The following is a 15,697-nucleotide window of genomic DNA, read 5'->3' on the forward strand; positions in this document are numbered from 1 at the left end:
TTTGAAACTCAGAGAGCCCATCATGGTATTTAAAATTCCTAAACGTGAATTTAGTGGTTAAAAAGCCAAAGGACTAAATACATTTGCATACATTCAAACAAAGTATTTCAAGCAATACCATCCAAGGCTCTGTTTCTTCTTCTCCTTCTAATTTTTTTAAAGGACAAGACCTTTTCTAGGCGATAAAATCGGGTGGCAAAATTTCCCGGTGGAAAGATTTATTGACACATTTTTATTGTCACATCTCTTCATAAAACCTGAGAATTCAGCTTTAAGAAACACCCCATCCACTTGAAAGAAAAAAAAAAAGAATTATTATTTTTAAAGAATAAAACACTCTGTTAACAGATACTTTAAAACATGATTTATTGCACATGCAAAACAATAACAATAACAAAATATCAGATTCTTGGAATAAATCACTGCCGATCCCATCTCTGTTAAATGCCAGCAGTTTCTCTGTTTCTGCCGTCTTTCTGAGCTCTGGTCTGTATCCAAAGATAATTTTAAAAGAGGCAGAAGAATCAAGGGACAGAACTCAGAGGCATCTAGGTTATTTGGGCAAGAATCGTGTTTTTAGAACATCCTAGTTTGTCCTGGACATTTCGTAGCTGACCCTTCCCAAGTCTGTTCAAATAGCAACCAACTCAGGGTGTCTCTTGGACTTGCTCTTTTACCAGATGAATTTGTAATAAAAAAACTGTCGATACAGTTGCTCACATTCACTGCCACCTGTGCCCAGGTACCTGATCCTGTTTAAGCCAAACTGCAGTCACCCCAGAGATGCCTGGGCGTCGGGGACCACACGAGAGCTGTAAATAACCAGGTCCGTGGCTGTAGCTCACCTCTGGCCGGTCAGTCACGCCGCCTCCCCGGCAGCCCAGCTGGCAAACGCAGCCGCCTTTGTGAACAGGTGGCCCGCAAGAGCGGCGGCTGGTTTCCACAGCCGCCTTGAAGGACCAGCCTGGTTCCAACCCGAGAAAACCTACCTAGTGCTCGGCCAGACCCCAGCCACAGACCTTCGCACTAAACAGGTTCTGACACTAAAAATCAAGGTCTGTCGGCTGTTGTCATAGGAATGCAATATCCTCTGGAGGTCTCCTTATTGAAAAACCACATCTTGCTGCTGCCCAGGCTAGATTTCTATTCCATTTGTATTGATCACGGGGAAATGTCTCATTCCCTGGCTGACAAATACATCCAGCAGGGCGGGAGTTTGTGTTTGGTGGAAAACATTTGTTTCCACAGTGATCTTGGGGGGGTGGGGGTGGGGGGGGTGGGGAGGAACCTGAGCTGGAGCTGTGGTTATGTTCATGAGGTGCGGGGCATCTCTAGTTTGGCTGTGGAATTGTAAATGTGAGGATGACCTGGGCTTCGGAGATTAGCCATTGTGGCCACTTTGTTTCAAAGACTTTGGGCCAAGGGAAGGGACTTGACTTACCCATGTGCCAGGTAGTGGCACTTCTAGGAGTCTGTCCTATAGATGGTACCTGTCAGTGTGTAAAAGGACACCCAGCACAGCACTGTGTGTAGGTGCCAAGGGTGGGAAACCACCTAAACATCCATTACAGAAGATTGGGTAAAAAAAGGTATTCTGATATTAGGCAGAACCATGTTAAGTTGCAATTTTTGCTGGTCAAAAATAGTTGAATATTGACAATCTCATACGGTTCAATCTACTACATCTACTGAATAGGATGGCGTGCACTCATAAAATTTATTTTTTATTGAAGTATAGTTGATTTACAATGTTGTGTTAGTTTCAGATGAACAGCAAAGTGATTCTGTTATACATACATGTATGTATGTGTATACATATACACACACATATTCTTTTTCAGATTCTTTTCCATTATAGACTATCACAAGATATAGTATATAGTTCCCTGTACTATAGCATGCAATTTTAAAAGGGATGAGATGGAGAACTCTCCAAGTTGTATTAGAAAATGAAAAAAGCAAGTGTCAGAATTATATACCTGCTATGCCTGTATGTGGTTTTTAATTTTTATTTATTTTTAATTTTTTTTTTTTGGCTGCGCGTATGTATTCTTTAAAAAGGAAATACATACATATTTGTTGGAATAAGCCTCGACTCTGGAAGGAGACGCTAGAAACTGTCCAAAGTGACTGCTTTGGGGAAGGGACCAGGGAACTGAGGAAGGGTGAGAGCAAGGCTGACTTTTCCCTTTACAGCCTCTCTACCTTCTGAATTTCATACTGTGTGTGTGTGTGTAGGGCAGATAAAAAATAATTAAAATTTAAAACAGAAGATCAAGGTGTCAGGGAAGCCATCATTATACTAGGGGTTAGGAGCTCAGACTCTGTGGTCTGAGAATTCTGGGCTTCAAGCCATTTCATTTCATGGAGCCTCAGTTTCCTCATCTGTCAAGTGAGGGCAGTAACGGTGTTTACCTCACAGAGTGGAAGTGAGGATTTCCTTGAGACGTGAACGGGAAAGGCTCAGCCCGGCAGCACAGAGAATTCAGTAAATGCTACATGTTATTATAGACGACATATAAATCATAACACACACACATAAATCCTTACAATGACTTGCTTGGCATTTTCGTTTTCTTGAAAGAGAATTTAAAAATAGCTGCTCGTGTTTGGAGCCGGGAGCTAAGACGCCTGAGTGTTACGTGGAACTCTGTTTAGGGGACCGTTTCCCTGATGCGGTGACGGCCCATGCTGAATTTTCAGGGTGGGTCTGGGGCTTTATTTCTGAACCCGTAAACGGTCTTCCGCATCTCTGTGTACACAGGCAGGTGAACTAATAGAATTAGGCTTATTGGTTTAATTCCTCTGGGCCCCCTTGGCGAGGGGAGAGCAGCTGGATGAATATTTTAATTAAGCTCCGACACCCAGAAGTCAAAGTCCCCGAGCGGTCCCAGTGGGCAAAGTCTCGCGGTTTGGGGTTTAATCAAGTTCGGTTCCAGAGTTCAAATGTCTTCCTGGACAGAAATGTGTCATTAGGCGTCCAAGATTTCCACTGGAAAAAAAATACAACTTGACTGTATTTTCTCTAGAGAACGACACTGTGATTCGATTAGCTCCTTTTCCTTGACATTTTGCCCACTTTATTAACTTCTGCTTTGCTTTTAAGCAGGCAACTACTGTTTTACTTCCCTGAAGAAGCTCATAATATTATAATTCAAGTGTCAGGACAGATTAGGTTAAATGAACTGTGTAATTCCCGAAGGAAAACAAACTTCAAAACGGACGCGGTTCGCCTTGTAACATGTCATGGATTGCATTAGCGTTGAACGGCCGATTCTATCACCTAATGTGCTAAAGTTGGCTCAAATGTTCCCCACTCTGCAAGGTGAGAAATTACTTAGCTAACAAAACATTTCGTTTTCCTCTCTTTGCATTCTTTCTTTATGAGATCCTGAATGTGACATTTTCACCAAAAAATCTCTGCGCTTATTTGTGAAAAATGTATATTAAAACCAAAACCCATCAAATGGAAAGAAATCACAGATGGTTTTATTCACAAGCAGTAGAATTAATGGCCTCTCTTCTCTTTATAAATATTAGAAGCAGATGAGTTCATTACGATTTCACCCTAATAAAGAAAACCTGCTTGATTTTGACAAGACATTGACTTATCTAAAACATCTCCTAAATAACAAAGTTACTTCCCGCCCGTAAAACACCAGCTTGCAAACACCAGCTTTACCTGGACTGCTTCTAAATTAATGAAAAACACTCAAATCCAAAGAGCGCAGAAGAAGGGGCGGAGGGGGTGGAGAGATGGAATTCAAGGGATTTTTGAAAATGGGACTGATTTTGCAAAGAGCGAGTTTTGAAATGTTTACTCTGTGGTGGTTTGAAATTTTTACATCTTTCAACAAAGCGCGCGCGGAGAAGTGAAACCATCTGAAAGGGCTTTTGAAAAGAGCGACTCAGCACAAGTTGACGGAGGCTGTGGTTCCTTTATCTCGGGCGATCTGTGCCCATCGTGCGGGAGGGAGGCCCAGGCCTTCCCCCCCTCCGCGCTCCTCGCCTCCGCGCTCCCAGCTCCGCGGCGGCCTCGGCCCGGCTTCAAAGCGCTGCTGGCGGAGCGTCCCGGGAGGGAATCGGACACCTCGCTCCGGGGACGCCGGGCCGGCCGGCGCGGCCCTGTCCCCCAGCTCGGCTGCCTGATGTGGTCATCTTGTTAGTCATGGCAAGCCCGGGGTCCCTCTGTTTGTGCCGCTTTCAGCACTTATTAAGCGAGAAGTGGGAGGCTTTACGCGAAACTGCAAAAGATGTTTTCTCTCCCCAGGGCCACGGCAGTCGGGGCCACGGCTTATCCATCATTGCAAAGATCTCTACGAGGCATGGAACCAGTCAGCCCTGCCCAGAGGGGGAGAAAAATGAGCGGCACATGGGGCCCTCTGTCCCAGGACCTTCTTGGCTCGGCTCCGGGGAAGGGTGTGGGCTCCTTGATCTGGAAATTGCCGAGGGGAGGCCTTTGGGGAGGCAAAGGCGTATGGCTTCAGAAAAATGAGACATCTCTGTGGCTTTGGTGTCCAATTCTACAGTTCGGGGCTCTCCACTCAGATTCCCCCGCTTTTCCCAGCCCGGAGACCAACAGAGGGCTCCCACCGCAGAGATCCAGACACCTGCACGGGAGTGGCAGTGCTGGGGGAGGGGGTGCTGGTGAAGGTGGAAATAGTGTTTCTAAGCAGCTCCTGGAAAGTGAACAAATTCCGGTACCTCCGCATCGTCTCAGGGACCTGCATCTTTCTTGCTGCTCTGTGCTCCCTTCCTCCAGGTGAGGGGCTTGAACTCTCCGCCAGGCCCAGGTGGAATTCTGAGTTCTGAGGTCATCAGAGTCCCTCCTTCGAGCCTCAGTTCCATGAGTATCAAAATGCTGGGGAGATGTGGGGGGAAGCAACAAGTCTGAGCCAAGAACCCATGATTGAAATTCTCGGCCAATAAATCCCTCCCAGCTGAGCCCGAAGGGTCTGCAGTTGGTTCAGCAAGCAGGGGCGGCAGGAAGGGGGTGGGGGTTTGCAAACTTCAAACAGGACCTGGGGTGGTGGTGGGGGGTAGATTGTGCTGAGCGAGGAGGCCACCGACAGAGGGCTCAGAGTTAATTAAAGAGACCACGTCATGGCACTTATAAACTCAACCCTCTCCATATTAAAGTGCCAACGACTCAAGCTCTATGCAGTGATGCCCCCTCACCTAAGGGTGAGCCGGGAAGGGGAGGAGACTGCAGCTAAACTTAGGATGAACATTTGCAGCCCCCTGGAAGACCCCAGCCAGGGCTACTTTGCCTCCCCCCCCCCCCCAAAAAAAAGCCTCTTTGGATATCGAGGGTCTACTGTCTTCCAGGCACTGGGTTGGGCATATCACCTGGGAGATAGGGCCTATCAGCTCTCCCATTTTACAGACGAGGAGAGTAAGGCTCAGAGAGGCAAAGGCTAAAGGCTCACCAGCTCAAGGGTATTTGGCTGATATGTGGGAGAGGCAGGGTTGGAGCCAGGATCCTCAGGCTTATTGCCACTGGCTTGGGCAGGGGACAGAGACCAGCAAAGGACAGGTTATCATTGCTCACAGCCCGCCCTCACCTTGGCCCTGCCCCCTCACACTGTCCTTGACATTCAATCAGGTGCTGGTGATGTCTGGCCCAGCGGTTGGGGCTGGGCCTCCCCAGCTTCCCCACGACAAATGGTTCTCATTTGAAAGGGAGGTTATAAAAACACATGCCCACAGACACTGTCAGGGAACTGAGGATTAATCTCATTTCAGTCAAAGACCATTCCAAATATTTTGGGGGTGGGGGAATGGGGGCGGGTAGCAGCTCTTGACTGGGAAGGAAGTCAGGGTTCGAGGGTGCCCCTCAGGTCGGGGCCAGTTTGGAGGCACGTTGCAATGGGGACTGGTGAGGCCGAGTCTGACCAAAGCCGTTGCTTTGCTGCACAAAGTCCCCAAGGCCAGCTTTATGGGAGGCCGGGACTCCATCATGAACGCTCACACTGCATTTGATATCTTGGTTATGTTTCAGGGCGGTTTAAGTTGCCAAAAGGAAGGGAAGGATTAGACGCCCGGGACATTTTCATTTTCTGGGTGGTGTCAAAGTTGCATGTTTTTGCCTGGTGACTCAACCAGAGAGGGCCCTGAAGACCAGCTAGAAGGAGGGAGGCCCTGCCTCCAAGCCCCTTGCCCAGATGCTTGTGGGCTGCACCGCGAGCCCCCCATCTGAGCCAGGGAAGTGAGGGAGCCTCAGCTGTGCTTTAAACCAGCAGCTCCCAAACTGGGTGGCTTGGTCCCTAAAAGACAACCTGTGGTTCTGGGGCACGGACATGAGTGTGGACTCGGGGCCTCTGCAGAGCTTTCCAAACAACTGCAGTGGCTCCACTGACTGAGAGCTCAGGGGGTGCCAGGTGGCCGCTGCTACAGTCTCGTCTGTTCAATGACCCTGGGAGGTAAGGACGTTTATTATCCCCATTTTGCGGCTGGGGAAACTGAGGCTCAGAAAGATGCAGGTGGCTTGCCTGAGGCCTGGAAGTTGAACAGCAGCGCTACATCACCTTTAACTTTCTCAGCAACTTTTCAAAGTAGGGACTGTTGACTTCTCCAATTTATGGATTTGGAAGTTAAGGCTCGGAGTTGAGGCTCCGTGATGTGGCTTGTCCAAGCCGCTGGGGAAGGAGGGCGGAGCTGATCCGGATACAGAGCTCGACGAGCGTGGCTGGGCCTGGCCCGTACCCCTCGGGGCGGTCTAGAGCCCACGCGGTCCGCTCCCCGCAAGCTGCGGGCACAGCAGGCGGGGACCTCCAAGGGGCGAGGAGGGAGCTCGCGCTGCGGGCTGGCCTCCATCCCAACAAATGTCCGCAGGGCGGAGCCGATGGATTCCTTCTGCGACGGTCGGAGATGCTCGTGGAGCTCCGCTTGCTTTTCCGAGGGGTGGATGAGCCGCCAGCTCGCGGCGGGGTCCCCGCAGAGCCCAGCGAGGGCCGGCGCCGGGCAGGGCGCGGCAGAGCGCCCCCGCGTGGCCGGACTGGGGCGCGCGAACCCGCGGCCAGGGCTGCGGGCTGCGAGGGACCTCGCACTTTCCACAGACCCAGCAACCTTGAAAGCCAGCGGCTGGGACGGCCCCCGTTTTACAGAGGGGAAGACAGGCAGGAGAAAAGTTCAAGAGACCTCCCAGGTTCCCCCAACTGGGAAATGGGATGCCAAGTAGGGGGTTGCCTCCCTGCAAAGTGCCTCCTCCCTGGAAGCAGCAGAAGCTGCCCCGGCCCCGGCAGGGCCCTGCCCTAGGGAGCCCCTGCAGTCAGCGGGGTGGGTGCTGGGGGCCCACAGCGGCTCTCCACCCCAGCAGGAAGTGCTGACGGGTGCGGTGGCGCCGGAAGCAAATTCCAAACGCGGAGCTCTTGGATTTTCTGGCAGAATCCAGCTGGGGAACAATGGTGCACTGGTGTGCACCGGGCCAGGGGCTCCCACACTGGGCCGGGGTCTCCTCAGACCCTCTGTCTCCCTTCCTCCCCAAGTGAAGGGGCCTTCTGGGGCCTCCCTGTGGCCCAGGTCCCTCTGCTGGGTGCCGGCCAGCACTGCCCCACATCCTGCACCAAGCATGTGCGGGTCTGACCCCAACTGCTCCTCTGGAGAGCCCTGGGTGGCTGCTGGCTGTTATCCCAGAGCCCCAGGGTTGCACTCAGGGGAGCTGGCAGAGCTGGTTTCTGAGCTGGGCCTGTCGGACCTCATGAGTCATCCCAATACCAGCCAGGACACGTCTTCTCTGGTGGACGGAATCCCGGCTACCTTCAGGCACAGCTCGGGAGCTGGGCACGCTGGGGTTGGACGCCCTGAGCTCCCTCTGGTTGACCCGTGCTTCTGAGGACTCTCTGCCACCTGGTTTCCACATGCGCTGAAGGGGAGAGTCCCCACCTGCGGGACTGTGGTGATAACACACACACCGCTGTTGTCCTCCATAAACGTGTGCCAGGGCTGTGTGGCCAAATGCACCCCCACCCCCCAGTTTGTTTGCCCTTCACTTGGAACATCCTTCATCCCAGTCCATCCCCTTTAGGGGTCAGTACACACTTTGTCTCCTCGAGGAACCTTTCTTCTCCCATCTTCCAGGACTGTTCTCCAAGGGACGGTACTGGTTGGATATGAAAGCCATTTTTAAAGGGTTCCAGATGATGGGCAGAGATTCTTAAACAAGGTGCAGAGAGGAAAAGATTGATAATTGGACTATATTAATAACTTTTTAAATTAAATATTTAAAAATTTTTTCATTGAGATAAAATTGACACATAACATTAGTTTCAGGTGTACAATATAACAATTCAATATTTGTGTATATTGCAAAATGATCACAATAAGTCTAGTTAACATCCGTCATCATACAGTTACAATTTTTTTTCTTGTAATGAGAACTTTTAAGATCTACTCTCTTAGTAACTTTCAGATATGCAATACATTATTAATAACTATAGTCACCATGCTGTACGTTGTATCCCCAGGACTTTATTTTATAACTGGATGTTTGTATCTTTTGACCCCCTTCACCCATTTTGCCACCCCCTATGCCCACTGGTTTTTTAGTAGCATGTTGTTTAGTCTCCACATGTTTGTGATTTCCCCTACTCTTTGTTGTGGTGCAGTGGCTTCTCTTATTGTGGAGCACAGGCTCTAGGTGAGGGGGCTTCAGTTGTTGCAACAAGTGGGCTCAGTAGTTGTGGCTTGCTGGCACTAGAGTGCAGGCTCAGTAATTGTGGCTCAAGGGCTCAGTTGCTCCGCAGCATGTGGGATCTTCCCAGACCCGTGTCCCCTGCATTGGCAGGTGAAATCTTAACCACTGAATCACCAAGAAAGTCCCTATCTTTTTTTAAAATTGAGGTATAGTTGATTTACAATATTATATTAGTTTCAGGTGTATGACATAGTGATTCAATGTTTTTATAGACTATATCCATTTAAAGTTATTACAAAATAATGGCTGTATTTCCCTGTGCTGCACTATATATACTTGTTGCTTATTTATTTTATACAAAGTAGTTTATGTCTCTTAATCCCATAACCCTATCTCACCCCTCCCCACTTCCTTCTCCCCACTGGTAACAGCTAGTTTGTTCTCTGTATCTGTGAGTATGTTTCTGTTTTGTTATATACATTTATTTGTTTTATTTCTTAGATTCCACATGTAAGTGGTAACATAGAATATTTGTCTTTCTCTGAGTTATTTCACTCTTCAGGTCCATTCACATTGTTGCAAATGGCAAAATTTCATTCTTTTTTTATGGCCAAGTAATATTCTACACACACACACACACACACACACACACACACACACACACACACACACACACACACACACACTACATCTTCTTTATCCATTCATCTGTTGTTGTTTTTTTAAGAATAAACTGCATATATTTAAAGTGTACAATTTGATTTTTTTTTCTTATTAGATGTATGTATGGCAATCCCAATCTCCCAGTTCATCCCCCCCCCCCCCACTTTTCCCACTTGGTGTCCATATGTTTTTTCTCTACATCTGTGTCTCTACTTCTGCCTTGCAAACCGGTTGATTTGTACCTTTTTTCTATATTCTGCATATATGTGTTAATACACGATGTTCGTTTTTCTCTTTCTGACTCACTTCACTCTGTATGACCATCTCTTGGTCCATCCGTGTCTCTACAAATGCCCCAATTTCATTCCTTTTTACAGCTGAGTAATATTCCATTGTATATAGGTACCACATCTTCTTTATCCATTCATCTGTTGATGGGCACTTAGGTTGCTTCTGTCTTGGCTATTGTAAATATAATGCTGCTAAGAACATTGGGATGCAAGTATCTTTGAATTAGTTTTTTCATTTTCTTCAGATATATACCCAGCAGTAGAATAGCTGGATCACTTAGTTTTCTGAGGAAACTCTATACTGTTTTTTGGAGTGGCTATACTAATTTACAATCCCACCAACAGTGAGATTTCTCCACATCCCTGCCAACATTTGTTATTGGTAGACTTTTTGATGATAGCCATTTTGACAGGTATGAGGTGACATCTCATTGTGGTTTCGATTTGCATTTCTCTGATGATTAGTGACGTTGAGCATCTTTTCATGTGTCTGTTGGCCATCTGTATGTCTTCTTGGGAAGAATGTCTTTTCAGGACTTCTGCCTATTTTTTGATTGGCTTGTTTGTTTTTTGACATTAAATTGTATGCGCTGTCCATATATGTTAGATATTAATCTCTTGTCAATCATATCATTTGCAAACATTTTCTTCCATTCTGTAGGTTGCCTTTTCATTTTGTTAATGGTTTTCTCTGCTGTGCAAAAGCTTTTAACTTTAATTAGGTCCCTTTTGTATATTTTTGCCTTTTTTTTTTGCCTTAAGAGACAGATCCAAAAAAATATTGCTATAATTTATGTTCTCCTCTAGGAGTTTTATGGTTTATGGTTTCAGGTCTTACATTTATTTTTTTTGTTTGTTTTTGGTTTTTGTTGTTGTTATTGTTGTTGTTGCTTTTAGTTTATTTTTATATACAGTATGAGGAAATATTCTAATTTCATTCTTTTACATGTAGCTGCCCAATTTTCTCAGCACTGCTTATTAAAGAGACTGCCTTTTCCCTATTGCATATTCTTATTTCCTTTGTTGTAGATTAATTGACCATAATTGTGTGGGTTTATTTCTGGGCTGTCTATTCTGTTCCATGGATCTATGTGTCTGTTTTTGTGCTAGTACCATGCAGTTGTGATTACTGTAGCTTTGTAGTATAGTCTGAAGTCAGAGAGTGTGCTACTTCTAGCTTTGTGCTTTTTTCTTGAGATTGCTTTGGTAACTTGAGGTCTCCTATGGTTCAATATAAATTTTAGGATTATTTGTTCTAGTTCTGTGAAAAATGCCATGGGTGTTTTGTTAGAGATTGCATTAAATCTGTAGATTGGTTTGGGTAGTATGGGCATTTTAGCAATATTAATTCTTCCAACCCAAGAGCACAGGATATCTTTCCATTTCTTTGCATCATTTTCAAGTTCCTTCATCAATATTTTGGTTTTCAGAGTATAGGTCTTTCACCCTCTTTGTTAAGTTTATTCCTAGGTATTTTATTCTTTTTCATAGGATTGTAAATGAAATTGTTTCTTTAATTTCTCTTTCTGATAGTTCATTATAAGTGTATAGAAAAGCAACAGATTTCTGTATATTAATATTGTATCCTGCAACTTTACTGAATTCATTTATTAGTTCTAATAGTTTTTGATGGAAACTTTAGGGTTTTCTATATATAGTATCATGTCATCTGTAAATAGTGACATTTTTACTCCTTCCTTTTCAATTTGGATGCCTTTTACTTCTTTTTCTTATCTGATTGCTGTGGCTAGACTTCCATTACTATATTAAATAGCAGTGGCAAGAGTGGGCATCCTTTTCTTGTTCCTCATTTTAGATTTTCATTTTTGAGTATGTTGTTAGCTGTGGGTTTGTCATAAATGGCCTTTCTTATGTTGACATATGTTCCATCTATACCAACTTTATGAAAGTTTTTATCATGAAGGGATGTTGCATTTTCTCAAATGCTTTCTCTGCATCTATTCAGATGATCATGTGATTTTTATCCTTCCTTTTGTTAATATGGTGTGTCACATTGATTAATTTGCAAATATTAAACCATCCTTGCATCCCTGGAATAAATTCCACTTGATCATGGTGTATGATCCTTTTACATACTGTTGAATTTGATTTGCTAATTTTGAGGATTTTTGCATCTATATTCATTAGAGATATCAGCCTGTAATTGTCTCTTTTTGTTTGTTTGTTTTTTGGTTTTTTGTTTGTTTTTATAGTGTCATTGTCTGGTTTTGGTATCAGGGTAATTGTGGCCTTATAGAATGAATTTGGGAGTGTTCCATCCTCTTCAATTTTTTGGAATAGTTTGAGAAGGATAGGTATTAGCTCTTCTTTATGTGTTTTATAGAATTCCCCTGAGAAGCCATCTGGTCCTGGACGATTTTGTTTGTGTCTACAAATTCAATTTCACTACTAGTGATTGGACTGTTCAGATTGTATATTTCTTCCTGACTCAGTCTTGGAAGGCTGTATGTTTCTAGAAATTTGTTCATTTCTTCTAGATTGCCCAATTTGTTGGCATATAACTTTTCATAATATTCTCTTGTTATATTTTGTATCTCTGTGGTATTGGTTGTTATTTCTCCACTTTCATTTCTTACAAGGATGAGTCAAAAATTATCCACACTCTGGCTGTAGAATTTATTTTAATTAACTTTAAATTACAAGACAAATACATCATTTTTTGACATAATTTCCTTTCTTTTCAATACACTTTGTCCATCTGTCAACAAGCTTTCATATTCCCTCATTAAAAAATGTTTTAGGCTGAACTGTGAGCCACGAATGCAGTGCTGTCTTCACTTCTTCATCAGAAGTGAATCTTTGTCCTCATAGGGCTGCTTTCAGGGGACCAAACCGGTGAAAGCCCAATGGAGCAAGATCAAGACTATAGGGAGGATGCTTTAACACCTCAAAATGAAGTTTTTGCAGTGTCAACAGTGTGGGCAGAAGTATGCAGATGTGCATTGTCATGCAAGATCACAGCACCCTTGGATGGTAGTCCTCTGTGTTTAATCCGAAGTTTAGGCTTCAACTCTTTAATAAGCATCTCAGTGTTGATTGTTGAACCTTTTTCCTGATAATGTTCCAATACTGGCCCTTGAGAATCCCAGAAAACTGTAAGTATCAATTTTCCAGATGATGGTTGACTTTTTAATTTTTTTCTTGGTGGGAGAGTGAGGATGTTTCCATTCCATACTCTGCCTTTTACTCTCAGGCTCATAGTGACAAATCCATATCTTGTCACCAGTAATGATGTTCTTTAAGAAAATTTCACCTTCCTTAGAGTATCAGTCCAAATTTTGTTTGCAGATATCCAAATGCTTCTATTTATGCTCTTCCAAGAGTTGTTTTGGTAGCCATCTCACACAAACTTTTTGAAACCTAAGTCTGTCATGGATTACTTCATTTTGAGGTGTTAATGCATCCTCCTATAGTCCCTTAGGAGTCTGATCTTGCTTCATTGGACTTTCACCTGTTTGGTCCCCTGAAAGCAGCCCTACGAGGAAAAAGATTCACTTCTAAATGAAGAAGTGAAGACAGCAGTGCATTTGTGGCTCACAGCTCTGCCTAAAACATTTTTTAATGAGGGAATACGAAAGCTTGTTGACAGATGGACAAAAGCAAGTGAAAAGCAAGGAGATTATGCTGAAAAATGATGCATTTGTCTTTTCTAAAAGTTAATTAAAATAAATTCTACAGCCAGTGTGGATAATTCTTGACTTGCCCTCGTATTTTGTTTATTTGGGTTCTCTCTCTTTTCTTCTTGATGAACTTGGTTCATCAGTTTAGTTTATCTTTTCCAAGACCTGGCTCTTAGTTTCATTAATTGTTTCTATTTTTTTTGGCCTCTATTTTATTTATTTCCTTTCTCATCTTTATAATTTCCTTCCTTCTACTGTTTTTGGGCTTTTTTTCTTTTCCTAATTCCTTTAGATGGAAGGTTAGATTGTTTATTTGAGATTTTTCTTCTTTCTTGAGATAGGCCTTTATGACTATAAACTTCCTTCTCAGAACTACTTTTGTTGCATCCCATAGATTTTGAACAGCTGTGTTTCCATTTTCATTTGTCTTGAGGTATTTTCTGAGTTCCTCTTTGATTTCTTCATTAACCCACTGGTTTTTTAGTAGCATGTTGTTTAGTCTCCACATGTTTGTGATTTCCCCATTTTTCTTCCTGTAATTGATTTAAAGTATCATGTCACTGTGGTCAGAAAAAAAATGCTTGATATAATTTATATCTTCTTAAATTTGTTGAGACTTGTTTTGTGGCCTAGCATATAATCTATCTTGGAGAATGTTCCATGTGCACTTGTAAAGAATGTGTATGCTGCTGTTTTGGGGTGGAATGCCCTGTAGATATCTATTAAATCCAACTGGTCTATTGTGTCATTTAAGACCACTGTGGCCTTATTGATTTTCTGTCTGAATGATCTGTCCATTGATGCAAGTGGGGTGTTTAAGTACCCTGCTATTATTATATCATAATTTTCTCCCTTTATGTCCATTAATGTTTGCTTTATATATATATTTATGTGCTCCTGTATTGGGTGCACAGATGTTAATGAGTATAATATCCTCTTCTTTACTGATCTTTTAATCATTATATAATGCCATTTGTTTTTTGTTTTGGACTTTGTTTTATTTATTTATTTCTTCTGATCAGAGTATTGGTACCCCAGCTTTCTTGTTGTTTCTATTTGCATGAAATATCATCCCCTCACTCTCAGTCTGTGTGTGTCTTTAGTTCTGAAGTGAGTCTCTTATAAGCAGCATATAGATTTTTTTTTAAAATCCAATCAGCCACCCTATGTCTTTTGATTGGAGCATTTAGTCCATTGACATTTAAAGTAATTATTTTTAGGTATGTACTTATTGCCATTTTGTTACTTGTTTTCTGGTTGTTTTTGTATGCCTTCCCTATTCTTTCCTTCTTCTTTTAGTTTCTTCCTCTGTGTTTGATGATTTTCTTTAGTAGTATGCTTGTGTTACTTTCTCTCTTATTTTTATGTATCTGTTTTAGGTTTTTGATTTTTGGTTACCATGAGGTTCATATATGTTGCCCTAAGACTCTATTTGTTTTATTTTTATTTTTTTAAAAAAATCTTTATTGTGTTAGTTCCCAGTGTACAGCAAAGTGAATCAGTTATACATATATATATCCATTCTTTTTCAGATTCTTTTCCCATATAGGTTATTACAGAATATTGAATAGAGTTCCCTGTGCTATACAGTAGGTCCTTGTTAGTTATTTATTTTATGTATAGTAGTGTATATATGTTAATCCCAATATCCTAATTTATATATTTATTTGTTTTAAACAGGTAGCCCTTTAAGTTCAAACACATTCTAAAAGACCTACATTTTTCACTCCCTTCCCCCACACTTTGTATTTTTGATGTCATAGTTTACATCTTTATGTTTATCCCTTTGCTGATTATTTTAGTTACAGTTGATTTTACAGTTTTTTTTCAGCTTTTAATCTTCATACTATTTAAGTGGTTGATCCTCAGCTTTTACTATATATTTGCTTTTATTAGTGGGATTTTTCCTTTTCTCTAGATACTTCTTGTTATAGTCTTGTCTTTTTCACTTAGAAAAGACCTTTTAGCATTTCTTTTAGGGTCAGTTTAGTATTGATGAACGCTTTTAGTTTTTGCTCGTATGAGAAGTTCTTTATGTCTCCTTCACTTCTAAATGATAATCTTGCTGGATAGATTATCCTAGGTTTTCCCCTTTAAATATATGATGCCACATCCTTCTGGCCTGCAAAGTTTCTGCAGAGAAATCAGCTGATAGCCTTATGGGGGTTCCCTTGTAGGTGACTCTTTGTTTTTCTCTTACTGCCTTTAGAATCCTCTTTATCTATCACTTTTGCTGTTTTAATTATGTCTTGGTGTAGGTCTGTTTGGGTTCATCTTGTTTGGAACCCACTGTACTCCCTGTACCTGGATATCTGTTTCCTTCTTCAGGCTTGGGAAGTTTTCAGCCACAATTTCCTTAATTACATTTTGACCCTCCCCTTTTCTCTCTTTTTGACCCTCTCTCTTTTCTCTCTTGTGGGACACCTATAATGTGAATGTTGGCACATTTGATCTTATTCCAAAGGTTC

The sequence above is a fragment of the Hippopotamus amphibius genome, chromosome 2, assembly GCF_030028045.1.
Source record: "Hippopotamus amphibius kiboko isolate mHipAmp2 chromosome 2, mHipAmp2.hap2, whole genome shotgun sequence".
Lineage (NCBI taxonomy): Eukaryota > Metazoa > Chordata > Mammalia > Artiodactyla > Hippopotamidae > Hippopotamus > Hippopotamus amphibius.